The following is a 15780-nucleotide window of genomic DNA, read 5'->3' on the forward strand; positions in this document are numbered from 1 at the left end:
TCGGGATAGCAGATCATAATATTATGTCCCATAGGCTCTGCAGGGCCTTCTTGAAAGGAATTTTCCTACTAAAGCCTCCAATCAGGAATCCTCCTCCTCAGTGGGATCTAAATTTAGTGCTGACATCCTTGATTCTTCCCCCCTTCGAGCCAGCTGCTTCTTGTTCCCTCAAATATCTTTCTTGGAAAACTTTATTCCTAGTGGCTATTACATCGGCCAGGAGGGTGTCTGAACTTCAAGCTCTTTCGGTTCGACCCCCCTATTTGGTTTTTCACAAAGACAGAGTATCTTTGAGAACTAACCCAACCTTTTTGCCTAAGGTCGCTTCAAAGAACAATTTGAATCAATCCATTGATCTCCTTGTATTTTTCCCTAACTATTCAGATAGAGCTGAACAAAAGCTACATTATCTTGATGTCCACCGTCAACTTAGATATTATTTGGACAGAACAAAAAAATTTAGAAAATCTGATCAACTTTTTGTTTCCTATGCGGATAATAAAATAGGCCTTCCTGTTTCTAAAGTGACTTTGTCTAGATGGCTTTCTTCGGTCATCTCTGAAATTTATCTGCTCAGGGGAAAACAGCTGTGCTCAAAACCTAAAGCACATTCAACTAGGAGCTTAGCTACTTCTACAGCTTTTCAAGCTAGACTTCCTTTAGACACTATTTGTGCAGCGGCCACTTGGGCCACTCCTCACACTTTTGTTTCCCATTACAAATTGGACTTGGCCTCCAGGGACAGAGCCAGTTTTGGCTCTACAGTCCTCAAGAGTTTGTTCCATTGAGCCACCCAGGATAGAGGTGCTAGGGACGGTCCCATCAAGCAAGAATGAAGCGAGATTGACAACTTAACATTAAGTTATGTACCTACCATAACGTTCCATGTTAGTTGTCTTCTCGCCTTCTTTCTTGCGACCCTCCCTCCTTCCCCCTGGCCTGGACAGACCTTGTTATAAGAAACTGTTACACTGAAGACCATTCAGACCTGGTCCTTCTTCCATCTGTAATTTTCTTTCTTCCTTTGGGAAGTATGTTATGCTTGGTGCTATTGCCCTTTGTCATCAAACGAGATCTGGGTACTTACCGCCTTGCATCATGGGATATGGGGCTGCCTCGAGCTGGTAAAAGTGACTCTCGAGCTTAGCAAGTGCCAAGTCGGAGCCGAGGGATCGGCTCCGAACCCATCAAGCAAGAAAGAAGGCGAGAGAAGACAACTAACATGGAACGTTATGGTAGGTACATAACTTCTTATTTATGTTGATTCCTGACTGTGTGGAAAATAAAGATTTACAGGACTTAATGCATTCTACTGAACAAGTTGGAAAACATACTTTGCAATGTGGTTTTGATTCTTTAGAGGCCTCTTGCAGGGCTGCTGTTACTGGGTCTGTGCTTAGAAGGCATGCTTGGCTTAAGGAGCAATCTTTGCCTGATCATGTTAAAGCTAAATTGTTGGATGCTCCTTTAAATCAGGACCGCCTGTTTGGCAACAAGGCTGAAGAAGTTCTTAAAAAGATGGAAGATAAAGCTAAATCTATGCAAACTGTTAAAGATTTTTTTACAAGTGCAACCTCCTAGATTTAGTAGGCACTGGCCTATTAAGAATTGGTCCTTTCCAGCCCCTTCCAGGTCTTCTCAAGCCAAACCCAGAAACAGCAAAAATCCCAGGTTTCAGTCCCAGGGGACTCTTAGAACTAAGCAGTGGGGGGCCTCCACTTCCAAATCTGGGAATAACAAGACACCCCCTATGGTAAACAGTCTCAATGACTTCCTTTCAAAATTTCCAAGCACTTATCTTCTGACCGCCCCTTTGGGGGGGGGGGGGGGGAGACTGCTCTTCATGCAAAGACCTGGGAACTCATAACCCAGGACAAATGGGTTTTAAATATAGTGTCCCAGGGATACAGATTTCATTTCCACACATTGCCAATACCAAATGGGTTCCTGGACCTGCCCCCAAATCAGTGGGCAGAGGCTCAAAAACAAGTACTTTCTCTCTTAAGCATGGGGGCTATTCAGCTGGTACCAGAAGAGGAAAAAGGACAAGGTTTCTACTCCAGACTTTTCCTGGTACCCAAAAAAGACATATCATTGCGTCCAATCCTGAACCTGTCTACTCTAAACACCTTTCCTGAGATTCCAAAATTCAAGCTGCTGACTCTTCACCAATTACTTCCTATGCTAGGCAAAGACACCTGGTTGGCAACACTAGATTTAAAAGAAGCATACCTGCACATCTCAATCAGGGAATCTTGCAGAAGATGCCTACGCTTTAAAGCAGGCTACATGCATTATCAGTTCTCTGCACTGCCCTTTGGCTTGTCTACTGCACCCAGGGTATTCACAAAGTGCCTGGCTCCAGTTATTGCATTTTGCAGGCAAAGAAGTTTTCAAATATACCCATACCTGGATGATTGTCTAATTCAGGCAGAAAGCCAGGGCATACTTTTGAATCCTCTGGCGTATGTAAAAGGGTTCTAACTTGTCTGGGGTACACCGTAAATGAAAAGAAATTACACCTGGTACCCTGCCAACAAATTACATTCCTAGGAGCAAGCTTGAATACAACTTCCTAGATGGCTTACCTTATGCTAGAAAAGCAAATTCATTTGATAACCTATTTCAAACAAGTGACCACAAAAACCCTGCTATCTTCAAAACAAATACTGCAAGCCTTGGGGTTCATAGCCTCCTGCATTCGTCTAATTCCATATGCAAGACTGCATATGAGGAAACTACAGTGGTATCTAAAAAGCCTGTGGAGTCAACATTCTCACAGCCTGGAAACAATGATTCCTATCATACCTTGCCTATGCCTACAGTTCCTCTAGTGGGCAGATGCCTGCCACCAAAACAAGGGACTACCATTCACACTACCCCCTGCCGCCCAAACCCTAACATATGCATCAGACTGTGCATGGGGGGCTCACCTGGCAGGGAAGTGCATTTAGGGCAAATGGAACCCAAGTCAAATGCACCTACATATCAATCAAAAAGAAATGTTAGCTGTATAGAATGCTCTGACAGCCTTCAAGGACTACATTCTTCCAGGACAACTAATGGTAAAGATGGACAACACCACGGTTATGTGATACGTAATCAAGCAGGGGGGTACACATTCCTGCCTAGCCAGGGCATTGTGGAACACAGCCTTGAGCTACCAAGTGCACCTACAAGCTCTATTCCTGCCAGGAAAATTAAATGCACTGGCAGACAGACTAAGCAGAAACCTCATGGACCCACACGAGTGGAAACTGGAACCAAGGATTTTCAGCATGTTGACAAGCGAATGGGGGAGCCCAGACATAGACCTATTTGCCTCCCCCCAGAACTACCAGTTGAACAAGTTTTGCACAAGGACTCCTTCAGCTGGAAAAACCTATGAGTCTATGCCTTCTCCCCGCTGCCTCTGCTCTCCAAAGTTCTACTAAAAGTTAAACAGGACAAACCAAGGATGATTTTGATTGCTCCAGACTGGCCGCACCAACACTGGTACCCCCTTCCTGCGCAGTGTGTCAGTTATCTCCATGGCACCTGCCTCAGACCCCTTCCCTGCTGTCTCAGCAGGAGAACCAAATTCTGCACCCTCAGCTTCCAACATTGAACCTTGCAGCCTGGCTAATTACTTAAACTCACCCTTATCATCCCTCAGCAAACCTGTGATGGATGTCCTCTTAAAGGCAAGGAGGCCTAGTACTAGAAAATCTTATGCTGAAAAATGGAAAATATTCTGTGCCTGGAACCAATCTCAAGGGATGAGCACAGCAGCATCCAATTTACCTCATATTTTGCAATAGTTAACTGAGATGCTTCACAAGGGCCCATCTTTTTTCCTCCATTAAAATCCACGCCTCAGTTAGTTCAGCTCATTATAACACAGAACCTCCCCTCTTCTCTCATCCTCTGCTAAAGCAGTACCTCAGAGGGGCCAGAAATTTGAGACCACCCAGGAGAGCTCCAATCCCTGCCTGGGACTTTAACTTTGTATTGGAGAAACTCACTCTACCTCCTTTCGAGCCAGCTGCTACTACAGACTTAAATTTTCTTTCTTGGAAAACAGCTTTCCTTTTACCAATCACTTCAGCTAGAAGGATATCTGAATTACAGGCCCTTATGGCCGTGGAGCCTTTCATCATCTTTCATGTGGACAGGGTGTCACTCAGGACCAAGCCATCCTTCATGCCCAAGGTGGTTTCCAGTGTGGCTCTAAATCAGTCCATTCATTTGCCAACCTTCTTTCCCAATCCACAGAACAAAGGGGAACGGATTCTGCATTCCTTGGATGTGCACAGACAACTTAGATTCTACTTGGACAGGACTAAACCTTGAAGAAAATCTGAACAACTGCTGGTAGCATTTGCTGCAGGGGCAAAGGGGAAGGCTATTTCAAAGCAAACCATTTCTAAATGGATGTCATTGCATTCATTTCTGCTATAAGCACCATGGAAAACCTATCCCCCAGGGGATCAGATCTCACTCCACCAGGGCTGCATCTACTTCTGCAGCCTTTCTCAGAGGTGTTCCTGCCAGGGACATCCTAGAAGCTGCTACCTGGAGGTCTGTACATTCTTTCACCAAGCATTATCATTTGCCAATTTTCTCTAAATCCAGAGCTGGCTTTGCCACTGCTGTCTTGCAGGGCCTTATAGCTGGCCCTAATGCTATATAAACAACTCCTCCCAACCATAGCTTTGGGAATCTACCCAACTGTAATGACTGCAACAGTGAAACACGAAGAACGTAGTACAGTTGTGTACACTTACCATAAATGTCGATGTTCGAGTGCATTCACTGTTAGAGTCCTGGGTACCCTCTCTCCACCCCCCTAATTTCTTCTGGCAATACCTCTACTTTCCTTTACTATGCTTAAAAGCCTTTTTGGTGTATTTGTTTTTTGTTGGAGGTATACCTTTGTGTTTTTATGTTTATTTGCTCCCCATTAGGGGGACACCTGACATCTGGGGCAAGAAAAACTGATGTAATGGCATCGGCTGCATGTTTTATACCCCAGATGACCTGACGTCATGGAAGAAGGGACAGCAACCGAAGCAGGACCCAAGACTTTGTTAATCAGGCCGACTAAGGGCAACCTGCAAGCAGATTACCCAAATGTAATGTCTGCAACAGTGAATACACTCTAACATTTACATTTATGGTAAGTGTACACAACTGTACTTTCCTTCAGGTGTTGGGACCCATGGCCCTGAGAGGCCAGCTTCCACCTCGGCTTTTGACATTGTAGAGTGGATGGTTTCCTCTGAGGAGAAGGGTCAGATTTCTCCAGCCAGTGTCCCTTCCCCTTTTTCATCAGTGCCTGTGACCAGTCATCAGTCTGCTCCTGGACAGCCTGTATTGGTGAGCCTCCATTCTGCCCACATTGCGGGGCTCCCTGGCTTTGTCTGAATGTTTTTTTTTTTCAGAGAAGAGGAAGTTAAGAGGGAACCCCTTGATTCCCCAGAGGAGCCTCTCGACAAAGATAGTGACCTCAAGGAAGAGAAGGATCATCTAAGTCTCTGTGGGATGACTCCTCTTTTGGCTATTTATTGCAGCCACTTTGCCAATGTGGAGGCAGTACCATTGAAGTGTCCTTGCCAGAGAGTCAGTATTTTTGGAGGCCTTCATCATAGGCCCATCCATGCCTTCTGTGGTTCCCCCTTTGGATGCTCTGATACACCTAGCATCTTAGAGGGCATGAATGGAACCTGACATAGTGGAAGCTATCCCAAAGAAGGCGGATAAGATTCTTGCTCCCCCCAGGACTGGCTGCATTGGAGTATGGGTCCAGCCATTGATGCAATTATGGTGGTGGATACCATCAAGGAGATGGAGGCTCCTTGGTTTTCTCCCTGAACAGGGAGTTCAGGCTTTGAATCGTTTAGGGGAAGCCTGCTATGCCTTGCTATGCTCCAGCTACTTTTGTGCTGAGAGCTCTTAATTACCTGTCACACTTGACAAGACTTCAGTGGGACTTGGTGTCTGAAGTGTCAAGAAATCTCACATTGCAACAGTCACCAGAGATGCAGAAGACATTGAAGACGTAGTTTTCCACCCTGCTTTCCATCTCTGATATTTCCATGAGGCTCCTCTCAAACACGCCAGTGTAGCATCTCAAGTGGCTGGCTGTGGTATTGCCATGCCACACCATGCTTGGATGTGTTTATGCAACTTTGTGGATTGCTTGAAGGTATCTTTTGTCAGTACCCCTTTGATGGTTCTTCCTTATTTAGGCCAGAGGTTAAGGATTTTCTGACAAGGAGTGAACAGGATGGGAAGACACTGTGCACCACTGGAGTGCTCTTTGCCACCCTTCAATGGACCTTTTCAAGAAATCCAAGGAATTAAGAGGGATAAGCATCTCTTCTTCAGAAAGTTTCAGCAGTCTTCCCAGGATGCTGCTTCAGAGGCTTCCTCCCCAGGAAGGGGGGAGAATCATAATGGATGCCACCCACTGGGCAGGGGTGGTTGGAGGAATCAGGGTTTCCATGGGGCTTTATTCAGAGGGCTGTTTCACTGACCCTGAAAGGTTGCCTGGGTACTATACTCTGGAGACAGTTGGGGGTTGTTTGGCTCTTCACCGAAAAACTTGGGAGGCCATCACCTCACACGCATTGGTGTTGAGTCTTATCCAGGGTTTATTACATTCCCTTTTAAGACTGTTGCCATCCAGTGGTCTATTCTTACTCATTCATTGGGCTTCCCAATATAGTTAATGAAGGTATGTCACAACCAGATTTGTTGGTGGTTGCACTCTTTCTTAGTAACTGAAGGGAGACCATTTGTTTCTCCATCTCCCTTGGTCATGGTCGCTATGGATGCTTCTCTTCTGGGCTGGGGTGGGAGACATTTCAAAGAGAGGATGGTTCAAGGGACCTAGTCATCTGTAGAGGTCCAAATTCACATCAGTAGTCTGGAAATGAAAACATTCCTTTTGTTGCAGGCCTTTCAGAACACCCTTCCCAGAGATGTGATTGCAGTACAGGCAAACAGTATGTCTGTGTCTGGTATCTCAATGAGCATGGGGGGGTCACGTTTATAACCTTTTTGTCAGGAGGCTATGAGGGTGTGGCAATAGGTGAACTCTTCTCAGCAATTTCTAGTGGCAATGCACATTCTGGGGAAATCCAAAATTTTGGTTGAGAGCCTTAGTAGGAGCATTCTGTTGCCTCAAGAATGGTCCCTAAATCCAAAGGTTGCAGCTTGGAATTTTCAGTATTGGGGCCCTCCATGCTGTGACCTATTTTCCTCCCCATCCAATACCAAGTGCAGCAGCTATTATGCCCTAGTTCCCTCTCGGAGACAGTCAACCAGGGATGCTCTGGTGTTTGCTTGGCCCTGTGGCTACTTTACGCTTATCCCCCAGATTTTTTTCGTGTTTCACTGTTGCAGTCATCACACTTGGGTTATCTGCCTGCAGGTAGCCCTCAGTCGGCCTGAATACCAGAGACTTAGTATTTCTGCGTTGGTTGTTGTCGCTTCAGGACTGACGTTAGGTCATCAGGGGTATAAAAACAGACAGCCGACACCATTACACCAGTCTTTCTTACTGAGGAGCCCGAAGTAAAAGCAGTTTGCATGAGTGCAGGTCAGCCGCTACCCGAGTTTTCATTTCTGAACTGAATCATCCTGAAGTCTTATAAAGCTAAGTACCCCATTGGGGATCCTTTCTTCTTGCTCTAACTGATGTCAGAAAAAGTTAACAATTGTCTCACCTGTGGAAAGCAAATACCACACTGAGATTTCCATTCTTATTGCGTCACCTGTTTAGGCCCAGACCACGACATACCTCGCTGTCGGTTTTGTGCTTTGTTTAACGCCCGAACTACTTGTTGTCAGGCCCTTATTGTTGCTAAATACTTTCACTCTCGTTCTCCATATTCTGGAATTGCTTCAGTAAGCCATCCGTCTACCGATCTTTCAAAAAAACATAAGGATAAACACAGAGACAGACCGCACAGGTCCAAAACTACCGACAATGCTTCCATTAAGCTAATTGCCAGTTCGCCGGTACTCAGTGAGGAGCTTTTGCAGCCCCTGATGCCCACTTCGATGGATTCACAGGCCTCTACTGAGACCCGTTCAGAGTCCAGTTTGCCGCAAAACTCTTCTTTGACTATGGAACCTGCAGATATTTTAGAGCTGCACAGCTAAGGCCCATATATGTAACACAAACACAAAACTATTATTCAAAGTGGAATGGGATGATGATAAAGTGGGGGGGATTAAAGAAATAAGGAAATTATGGGATTTGGATTCAGAGCCTTAAGAATAACAACCATGTTTCTACCTTGGATGGGTCTGGAGCCGCTGTGCAGGCACCGGCTTCCGAGAAAGTTCTTCTCATTACCGATATTCGACACAAACTGACGACTTCTTTCGCGTCTTCAGTTCTGTCTAAAACTACCGAATTTCTAAGGCCAAGAGTACGAGCTACACCTAAAAATACGATGACCCAAACTGAAGCACCTGCTTCCTTACCACAATCTCAAATGCTTAAAATGCCAGAAAACCTGTTCATGCTGATGAGGGGAAGCCAGCCTTCCCCTGCTAATAGAAAGAGACCTGTCTCCAGCAGGTTTAACTAACCAAGAGTCAGACGACTCAGAGGTTTCTGAATATGAAGACATGCCTTTATCTGCTTATGAGGATTCAGATGCAGAGGAATCCATTCCTTTTGCTTCCCCTCCAGAGGATTTTTCTTTTGGTGAAACCCTGCATACTTTAAGAGAGCATTTCCACTGGGAAAAGAGACTCGGAATTTTTAGATTTGCCACAGCATAGACCCTTAGCTATCCCTCCTGCTCTGGATGTTGTGGATGATGTTTTTATGGAATCCAGTCTAACTCCTGATACTGCTCCAAGGAAACCAGACAGGTGCTACAGAGTCCCTGACTCTCACAAATGTATTTTCAAAAGTCCTACTGCTGATCCAGAGGTCATCTCCCAAGGGCCTAAATGCAACTACAGCTAAGAATCCCACCCCTTCGGAAAGGGATTCCCGAGCTTTAGACAGATGGGGTAAAAAAGTATATACCTCTGCAACTCTCGCCATTAGGGCATTGAATTGCCAGTTCCACATGCTGAAGTGCCAGCAACATATTATGGAACTTATTAAGCAAAAAATATCTACCTTTCCTGACTGTGCAGAAAATAAAGACTTACATAAGCTAATGCATTCTGCAAGCCAAGTCAGCAAGCATAGCCTGCAGTGTGGGTTTGACGCCCTAGAAGCAGTCACAGGTTCTGTACTTAGAAGGCATGCTTGGCTTAAGGAGCAGACCTTGCCAGACCATGTTGCATCAAAATTACTGGACACCCCTTTGAACAAGGACAGTCTGCTTGGCACCAAAGCAGAAGAGCTTCTAAAAAAGATGGAAGAAAAAGTTAAGTCTATGCAGACAGTCAAAGATTTTTTGCAAGTGCAGCCTCCAAGATTCAGTAGGCATTGTCCCTCGAAACATTGGTCTTTTCCAGCCCCTCTCAGACTAGACCCAGGGGAAACGGACCACCCAGATTATAGTCTTAGCCTATGCAGAGATCTAAGCAAAGGAATACCTCCACTTCTAAAACAGAGAGTGCTAAGACATCCCCTTACAGAAATAATTCACAATTACTTCTCAACTCCTCTCCTCACCTCTGCCCAATTGCCTGTGCCCCTAGGAGGAAAACTTGCCCACTATGCAAAAAACTGGACCTCCATCACCAAAGACAGATGGGTCCTCAACATAGTATCCCAGGGGTACAAATTCTATTTCCACACACTGCCAACCCCAAAAGGGTTCCCAGGCCTTCCTCCAAACCAGTGGGCAGAGGCACAAAAACCAAGTTCAATCCCTGCTCTCCATAAGGGCAATTCAACCTGTTCCTGCAGAATAGATAGGTTAGAGTTTTTATTTCAGACTTTTCCTGGTACCCAGAAAAGAGGGCACCTGGCACCCAATCTTAGATCTTTCCATTCTCAACACCTTCCTGGTGGTACCAAAATTCAAAATACTCACCATTCAGCAGCTTCTTCCTATGCTGTCCAAAGATGCCTGGTTAGCCACCCTAGACCTAAAGGAAGCCTGTCTGCACATCCCTGTCAGAGACTCATGCAGGAAATATTGAAGTTTCAGGGCAGGATCTGTACATTATCAGTTCTCTGCTCTTCCCTTTGGTTTATCCACTGCTCCCAGAGACTTCACAAAATGCCTGGCTCCAGCCATTGCCTATTGCAGACATAAAAAAATTCAAATATTCTCCTACTTGGACAATTGCCTGATTCAGACAGACAGTCAGGAAAAGCTGTTGCAGCACCTGACATTTGTAAAGGACATTTAACCTCCCTGGGATACACTATCAACGAAAAGCAATCAAAACTAGTTCCCAGTCAAAAGATTGTATTCCTGGGAGCTAGCTTGGATACAGCATCCCAGATGGCATTCCATACTCCAGAAAAACAAGCCTATCTAACAGGCTACTTCACTCAAATGGCCACCAGAACCCAGCTATCTGCAAGGAAAATCCTGCAGGGTCTAGGGTTCATGACCTCTTGCATTCTACTAATTCTATATGCCAGGCTGTATATGAGGAAACTTCAATGGTACTTGAAAAGTCTTTGGTGCCACCATTCTCAGGACCTGGAAACCATCATACCTGTCATACCTTGTCAAAGGACAGAGTTTCTTTGGTGGGCAGCAGCATGCAACCACAACAATGGATTAACCTTTACAAAACCCCATGCTCCCCAGACCCTAACCACAGATGCATCAGACTGTGCCTGGGGGGCATATCTGGATGACAGGTGCATTCAGGGCCACTGGAGCCCAAGCCAAATTCATCTATACATCAAACAAAAGGAGATGCTAGCTGTTCCGCATGCTCTGACAGTTTTCAGATCCTTACTTTCACCAGGATCCCTGCTAATAAAAACTGACACCACCACAGTAATGTGGTACATCAGCAAACAGGGGGGAACCCACTCTGCAGGCTAGCCGTGACCCTGTGGAACACTGCTTTGGCCATGCATATTCATCAGCAAGCTCAATTCCTGCCAGGCAAACAAAACTCTCTGGCAGACGACTTAAGAAGAAATCTCCTAGACCCACACGAGTGACAAAGACCTCAACACCTTCAGCCTTCTAATCCAGAAATGGGGGACCCCGAAGGTAGACCTGTTTGCCTCCCTCTACAATCACCAGCTCAGCAAATTCTGCACCAGCACACCTCACAGCAGGACCTGGAAAGTGGATGCCCTATCCTTCCAGTGGGTAAACCTCTCAAGCTATGCATTCCTCCTCTGCCTCTTACAAAAGTATTACTTAAGATAAGACAGGAAAGACCAAGGGCAATCCTGATTGCTCCAGACTGGCCACGCCAGCACTGGTATCCTCTACTGCACAGTCTGTCACTGGTGCCACCATGGCATCAACCCCAGATCCCAACCCTCCTCACTTAGCAGGAGGGATAGATCTTGCATCCGCAACTGCAAACCCTGAACCTTGCAGCTTGGCTTATTACTTGAATTCTCCTCCAATGGCCAGCCTAAGCAAGCAGGTGCTGGACGTCATTCTTGAAGCTAGAAGACCCAGTACAAGGAAATATTATGCTGATAAGTGGAAAATATATTGTTTCTGGATTCACTCTAAAGGAGCAGACACAGCACTGCCCTCCTTACCTCTCATCCTGGATTATCCAGCAGATCTACTCCACAGAGGCCTGTCCTTCTCTTCCATTAAGATTCATGCCTCTACCATCTCTGCTCATTACAGCACTGAGCTACCTCTCTTCTCTCACCCTCTCATCAAACAGTTCCTGAGAGGGGCCAACAACATGAGGCCACCAAGGAGAGCCCCCACCCCTGCTTGGGACCTTAACTTCTGACTGGAAAAGCTCACGCTGCCCCGCTTTGAGCCTGCAGCGTCAGCAGATTTAAAATTCCTGTCTTAGAAAACAGCCTTGCTTCTGGCCATCACTTCAACTAGAAGAGTGTCTGAGCTACAAGCACTTATGGCTGTGAAACCCTTCATTATTTTTCATGCTGACAGGGTCTCCCTCAGGACTAACTCTACTTTTATGCCTAAGGTGGTGTCCAGTGTGGCTCTTAAACAATCTATCCATTTGCCAACCTTTTTCCCTAATCCTCAAAATAAAGTGAAAAGGATCCTGCACTCTTTAGACATGCACAGACAGCTAAGATTCTACCTTGATAGGACTAAGCCCTTCAGGAAATATGTCATGTTACTAGTCAGCTTTGCACCAGGGGCAGAGGGCAAGGTCATTTCAAAACAAATCATCTCCAAATGGATAGCACACTGTATCCATTTCTGTTACGAACACCATGGGAAACCACCCCCTCTGGGGGTCAGAATGCATTCCACTAGGGCAACTTCAATCTCTACAGCATTCTTCATGGGAATCCCTACCAGGGACATTCTGGAAGCTGCTACCTGGAGTTCTGTTCACACCTTCACCAAGCATTACTACTTGCCTATCTTTTCCAAATCCAGGGCGGGTTTGCAACAGCAGTCCTGCAGGGCATACTAGCCAACCCCAACTCTTCTTGGCTGCCTCCACCCATTCTTCAGCTTTGTGAATCAACCCAAGTGTGATGACTGCAACACGAAGAACATAGTACAGTTGTGTACACTTACCATAAATGTAAATGTTAGAGTGTATTCACTGTTGCAGTCCTGGTTTCCCACCCTCCAGCCCTCTTGTCTCTCTCTCTCTCTATTACATATCCCTTACAGGGCTATTGGCATTTACTTTTTACTGGTGGTGTCTTTTCCACCATAACTTAGCTCCCTATTTGGGGGGGGGGGGCTCCTGACATTTGGGGCAAGAAAAACTGATGTAATGGTGTCGGCTGCCTGATTTTATACTCCTGATGACCTGACATCAGTCCTGAAGCGATAGCAACCAACGCAGAAATACTAAGTCCCTGATATTTGGGCCGACTGAGGGCTACCTGCAGGAAGGTAACCCAAGTGTGATGACTGCAACAGTGAATACACTCGAACATCTACATTTATGCTAAATGTACACAACTGTACTTTCCTTTGATGGTGAAGCTTCTTCAGAAAGCAGCTTATTTCTGAGCTCATAGCCCCCTTTTGGCCTTGTCAGGTGTGGCTTCCCTTCCTTTGGCCTCTTCTGATGTACCCCTTTTGATTATTGTATCCCATTCCAGATCTCATTTCTTATCTAGCAGGTCTGGATCTCCCCAACATTCAGTTTCAGTCCCTCAAGTTAACTTGAGGATGTTCATCGTGATTCACTGCTGCAGTCATTACACTTGGGTTATCCTGCCAACAGGCAGTCCCACAGTCGGCCAGAGTTCCAAAGTCTTGGTTCGGTGTCGGTTGCTGTTGCTTCTTCCCTGACGTCAGTGCGCCAGGGGTATATAAAATGCAGCCGACGCCATTTTCCTCAGTCTTTCTTGCCATGCGGTGCCCGAAGCAAAAGCAGTTCGCAAGTGCCGATCGGCCGACTCCTGAGATTTTCAATTCGAATTTCAGAACCAAAGTCTTCAATAAAGCTAAGTACCCTGTTGGGGAAACTTTTTCTTGCCTCAGACTGATGTCAGTAAAAGTTAATAATTGTATTTCTTGTGGGAAGCAAATACCTCATAAGGATTTTCATTCTTACTGTATTCATGCCTATGCCCAGACCACAACGTCACTAGTTGTCGATTTTGTGCTAGATTTAACAAGCGCACTATTAAACGTCTGTTTGACTTTGCTCGCCATTACTTTGGCCGAAGGTTCAATTATACCATGCCGTCGGAACAACCGACGACCGGAATACACAAAAAATGCAAAGACAAGGATAAGGACAGGCATCTGAGGCCCAAAACTGACGATGAAGCCTCTTCTAGGCCAGTCGCTGGTTCACCGGTTCTCAATGAGGTGCTTTCGCAGCCCCTGACACCCGCTACCTCAGAGCCACAGGCCGCCTCCGACTCCCACGTGGAGATGTCTAGGCCTCTGGAAACTCAAGGTAATGGGCTACGGAAACTAACCCCTCAGATGGGTCCGGAGCCGCTGAGCAGGCATCGGCTTCTGAGGGTGTTTTCAGACCTTCACAGCTTACCATCAAAACTACAGCCAAGTCTAAAACTCCATTAAAGACAAAGAAGCATGTACAGCATTCACCTGGACAGGCCTCCATTCCTAAAAAACAGATGCTGAAAATGGCTGAAGTCTTAATTACTCTGATCAGGGGTTCCCATCTCCCTCCTGATAAAAGGCCTAGGCAGGATACAGACTATGATTCCTCTGACCAGGTTTCCATTTCTTCTGATTCCTCTTCAGACCAGGGATACTCTTTACCCCCCTATGAGGACTCTGATGCTGAAGAATCAATCCCTTCAGCCTCTCCTCCTGAGGATTACTCTTTTGGGGAAACTTTACATACCATGAGGAAGCATTTCCATTGGGAGGGCCAGAATTACTCAGAATCCAAGAAAAGGCTCAGAGACTTTCTTTTACTGCCTCAGCACAGGCCCCTTGCTATTCCGCCAGTGTTAGATATTGTGGATGATGTGTTCTCTGAATCCAGTTTAAATCCTGATTCTTTGCCCCCTGCTCCAGTCAAGCTAGACAGGTACTACAGAGTCCCTGACTCTCACAAATTTCTTTATAAAAACCAGAAACTATTTCCCAGGGTCCCAAAGGGGTAAAGGCTTCCACGGCTAAAAATCTAGTTCCCTCTGACAGGGATTCTAGAGCATTAGACAGATGGGGGAAGAAAATTTACACTTCTGCAACTTTAGCAGTGAGGGCTTTAAATGACAACAATATTTAATGTCTCTGTTAAAACAGAAAATGCTTACAAGTTCAGAACATCCTGACTATAAGGAAATGCAGGATTTATTGCATGCAGCTGAACAAGTGGGAAAACATACTCTGCAATGTGGTTTTGATTCATTAGAGGCTTCTTGTAGAGCAGCAGTTACAGGATCTGTGATTCGAAGGCATGCTTGGTTAAAAGAACAAGGTTTACCTGATCATGTTAAGGCAAAATTATTGGATGTTCCTTTACAGCAGGATATTTTATTTGGTGTTAAGGCAGAAGAGGTATTAAAGAAAATGGAGGATAAGGCAACATCTATGCAAACAGTGAAGGATTTCTTACAGGTACAGCCACCTCGATTTAGCAGAAATTGGCCTTCAAAAAATTGGTTCTTTCCAGTGTCAGACAGACCACAAAGAGGCAGATACAGACGCCCAAGAGGCAGATCTCAGCCCCAGGGCTCTTAAAGACCACGACAGTGGGGTGCTTCAACCCCAGAAGGAGGGGAAGACAAGTCACAACCTCATAGGAAACAGTCCAAATGACTTCCTCCTTTAAATGCCAAGCACTTGCCTTTTGGCAGCTCCCTTAGGGGGAAAACTAGCACTTTTTTCACAAAATTGGCATATAATCACCCAAGACAAATGGGTTCTAAATGTTGTGTCTCAAGGTTGCAGGTTCCACTTTCACACTCTACCAAGGCTAAAAGGAATGCCAGACCTGCCACAAAATCAAAGGGCAGAGGCACAAAAACAAATTACAGCCCTCATGGACATGAGAGCTATTCAAAAAGTGCCACAACAGGAACAAGGACAAGGATTTTACTCAAGACTTTTCCTGGTCCCCTGAAAGGACAAAGCCTGGAGACCTATACTGGACCTTTCTACTCTAAATACTTACCTGGATGTTCCGAAATTCAAAATGTTGACACTACAGCAGCTTCTTCCCATGCTGGGCAAGAAGGCTTGGCTTGTTACTTTGGACCTCAAGGAGGCATACCTGCAT

At 45.7% G+C, this 15780-nt stretch overlaps 1 protein-coding gene across 1 annotated transcript in view; it reads left to right on the forward strand.

The window, feature by feature from the left end:
- HMGCR (3-hydroxy-3-methylglutaryl-CoA reductase) overlaps positions 1-15780 on the forward strand; it is a 1147080-nt gene that overhangs the window by 415381 nt on the left and 715919 nt on the right. The gene's annotated exons all lie outside the window — the stretch shown is intronic.

The sequence above is a fragment of the Protopterus annectens genome, chromosome 2.part2 (assembly GCF_019279795.1).
Source record: "Protopterus annectens isolate FY-2018-M chromosome 2.part2, PAN1.0, whole genome shotgun sequence".
Taxonomy (NCBI): domain Eukaryota; kingdom Metazoa; phylum Chordata; order Ceratodontiformes; family Protopteridae; genus Protopterus; species Protopterus annectens.